This window comes from Theropithecus gelada, chromosome 7a (assembly GCF_003255815.1).
Source record: "Theropithecus gelada isolate Dixy chromosome 7a, Tgel_1.0, whole genome shotgun sequence".
NCBI classification, from domain to species: Eukaryota; Metazoa; Chordata; class Mammalia; order Primates; family Cercopithecidae; genus Theropithecus; species Theropithecus gelada.
The window spans coordinates 41,855,508-41,859,261 of record NC_037674.1 but is presented as its reverse complement, the minus strand read 5'-3'; the positions used below and the strand labels follow the sequence as shown (position 1 = coordinate 41,859,261).

General features: G+C 44.6%; 1 protein-coding gene across 3 annotated transcripts in view; it reads left to right on the top strand.

Annotated features, from left to right (window-relative positions):
• Positions 1–3,754, top strand: part of TIPIN (TIMELESS interacting protein) — a 52,715-nt gene that overhangs the window by 40,621 nt on the left and 8,340 nt on the right. The window lies entirely within an intron of this gene.

Below are 3,754 nucleotides of genomic sequence, written 5' to 3'. Positions count from 1 at the left end.
AAAAAAAAAAAAAAAAAAAAAAAAAAAAAAAAAAAAAAAAAAAATCATGATTTAAATTTCTTGGTAAAATATGTATTGATGGCATAGGACTGGTATATGTAAAGGAATGAGTTATTGCAGTTCTAAATTCCACCACATATACTTCTGGGTTACTTTTTGAGGTGCCCGGTATGTAATACAGCTCAAGGATAAAAAAATGACTAAGATCAGGCCCCTTTGTGGGCTAATACAGTAATGAATGAATCAGACATACAACGTTGCCAGTAGTGTGGTAGGTGTTGTAATTAGAGGTATGAGTAGGTCACAGGGTGGGATGCAAAGGAGAGCATAGTTACATGTCCCTGGGGGTGGAGGGAGAGCTTCACAAAGGAGGATTCAGAAGAATTTTGATTTGGGGGTGGGAGGAAGAAGAAAGAAATGAAAAAGAAGAAAAAGTATTTTGAATGAACAGTAGAGGTCAGGCAGAGGTGATTTTGAATGAGGGAGCCACCTATGCAGAGGTATAAATTAACATGGATTTCAGGCTCCATATTCTATGGCAGTAAAAAAAAAAAAATAAGGCCTGGCACGGTGGCTCACGCTTGTAATCCCAGCACTTTGGGAGGCCAAGATGGGCGGATCCCTTGAGGCCAGGAGTTCGAGACCAGCCTGGCCAACATGGTGAAATCCCATCTCTTCTAAAAAATACAAAAAATTAGCCTGGCATGGTGGCACATGCCTGTAATCCCAGTTACTCGGGAGGCTAAGACAGTAGAATTGCTTGAACCCTGGAGGTGGAGGTTGCAGTGAGCTGAGATGGTGCCATTGCACTCCAGCCTGGGCGAAATGAGCAAAACTCCATCTCAAAAAAAAAAAAAAGAAAAAGATAAATTAACATGGACCATTCAGAGAATTACAAGCATGCTGAAATACAGGATACAAATAAGAGAACTGAATCTGAGATTTTTGTTTGTTGTGTGATATATTTTGTTTGTATCTTAAAAGAATAGTCTCCAAATTTTTTTGATCAGGCACCACAAAAGTAAAAATGTTTTGACCATTTTATTTGTGGCTTAAATACATTTACTTCTGTACTGATGCGATTTGCGATGTACTTTTTTTTTTTTTGAGAAGGAGTCTCATTCTGTCACCTGGGCTAGAGTGTAATGGTGTGATCTCGGCTCATTGCAACCTCCACCTCCTGAGTTCAAGTAATTCTCCTGCCTCAGCCTCCCAGTAGCTGGGATTACAGGTGCGCACCACCACACCCAGCTAATTTTTGTATTTTTAGTAGAAACGAGTTTCATCACGTTGGCCAGGCTGGTCTCAAACTCCTGATCTCAGGTGGTCCACCCGCCTTGGCCTCCCAAAGTGCTAGAGTTACAGGCGTGAGCCAGTGAGCCACTGCGCCTGACCTAAATTTAATTTTTGTAGTGACAGGATCTCACTATGTTCCCCAGGCTGGTCTCTATCTCTTGGCCTCAAACAGTCTGCCTTGGCCTCCCAACGTGCTGGGATTACAGGTGTGAGCCACTGTGCTTGGCCTCCAGCTGTTCCTTGGACATTTCAGGCACGTTTCTATTCTAAGGCTTTTGTATTGTTGTACTCTGCCTGGAACACTCTTCCCTTGTACCCCTCAAGTCTGCATCACTGTCTTACACTCTTCAAACCGTGCTCAAGTGACAACTCAGTGAAGCCTCCTCATTATACTGTTATAGTTGCATCCCCACTCCCATCATTTCTGACTCCCCTGTACTGTTTCCTTTTGCATTGCACTTATTTCCCTTTAATTTTTATATAGTTTACTTATGTTTTAGTTTGTTTTTACCACAATGATGGCATCTTGTAACACATTGAATATTTCTAGCTTTAGCTTCTTTGCCATAATCACTTGCCAATGAATGTTGCAGTAAATGAATTTCTTTTTTTTTTTTTTTTTTTGAGACGGAGTCTCGCTCTGTCACCCAGGCTGGAGTGCAGTGGCCGGATCTCAGCTCACTGCAAGCTCCGCCTCCCGGGTTCACGCCATTCTCCTGCCTCAGCCTCCCGAGTAGCTGGGACTACAGGTGCCTGCCACCTCGCCCGGCTAAGTTTTTTTGTATTTTTAGTAGAGACGGGGTTTCACTGTGTTAGCCAGGATGGTCTCGATCTCCTGACCTCGTGATCCGCCCGTCTCGGCCTCCCAAAGTGCTGGGATTACAGGCTTGAGCCACCGCGCCCGGCCTGTAAATGAATTTCATGTGTACTTCTAATTTTTAAAAATTTCACTTCATTTTTATTTACTTATTTATTTTTGAGACAGGACCTCACTCTGTCGCCCAGAGTGGAGCACAGTGGCATGATCACAGCTCTGCAGCCTTGACCTCCAGAGCTTAACCAATCCTCCCACCTCAGCCTCCTGAGTAGTTTGGACTACTGGCGTGCACCACCTGCCTGGCCAAGTTTTCTTTTTTATAGAGACAGGATCTCCCTATGTTTCTTTTTTTTTTTGAGGCGGAGTCTTGCTCTATCACCCAGGCTGGAGTGCAGTGGCAGGATCTCTGCTCACTGCAAGCTCTGCCTCCTGGGTTCATGCCATTCTCCTGCCTCAGCCTCCCGAGTAAATTACAGGCGCCTGCCACCACGCCCGGCTAATTTTTTGTGTTTTTAGTAGAGACAGGGTTTCACTGTGTTAGCCAGGATGGTCTCGATCTCGACCTCGTGATCCACCCTCCTCAGCCTCCCAAAGTGCTGGAATTACAGGTGTGAGCCAACACGCCTGGTTGGGGGTCTCCCTATGTTTCGCAGGCTGGTCTCAAACTCCTGGGTCCATGTGATCCTCCCACCTTGGTTTCCCAAAGTGCTGGGATTACAGGCATGAGCTGCTGCACTCTCATTTTAATCCTACTCAAAGGAACCAGCTGCTTCTTACAAAATATATTGTTTATATAAATAGGTCATCTACTACTGAATATACCTTTCTTTTCTTGGTTCATAAAAAGTAGTTTTTTTTTTTTTTTTTCCACTATTCTTTGTAATAGAGACGGGGTCTTGCTGTGTTGGTCACGTTGGTCTTGAACTCTTGTTCTCAAGCAGTCCTTCTGCCTCAGTTTCCCAAAGTGCCAGGATTACAGGCGTGAGCCACCTTGCCCAGTCAAAATTAGTTCTTTTTTTTTTTTTTTTTTTGAGGCGGAATCTCGCTCTGCCGCCCAGGCTGGAGTGCAGTGGCCAGATCTCAGCTCACTGCAAGCTCCGCCTCCCGGGTTTACGCCATTCTCCTGCCTCAGCCTCCCGAGTAGCTGGGACCACAGGTGCCGCCACCGCGCCCGGCTAGTTTTTTTGTATTTTTTTTTTAGTAGAGACGGGGTTTCACCGTGTTAGTCAGGATGGTCTCGATCTCCTGACCTCGTGATCCGCCCATCTCGGCCTCCCAAAGTGCTGGGTTTACAGGCTTGAGCCACCGCGCCCGGCCCAAAATTAGTTCTTTAAGTTCATTTGAACCCAGAAGTTAGGGACCAGAGTGGTCAACACCCATAGTCCCAGCTATTTAGAAGGCTGAGGCACGAGGATCCTTTGAGTCCAAGAAGTTTGAGGCTGGAGTGAACTATGATCATGCCACTGTACTCTAGCCTGGATGGCACAGTGAGACCCCATCTCTTGAAAAAACAAAAAAAAAATTAGTTATTTATGTATTTTGTTATTGGTTTAGAATCCTGCAACCCTGTAAGAGGAAGCACATTAAAAACTCCACGTTTCATAAGTGTTTTTTTTTTTTTTTTTTTTTTTTTTTTTTTTG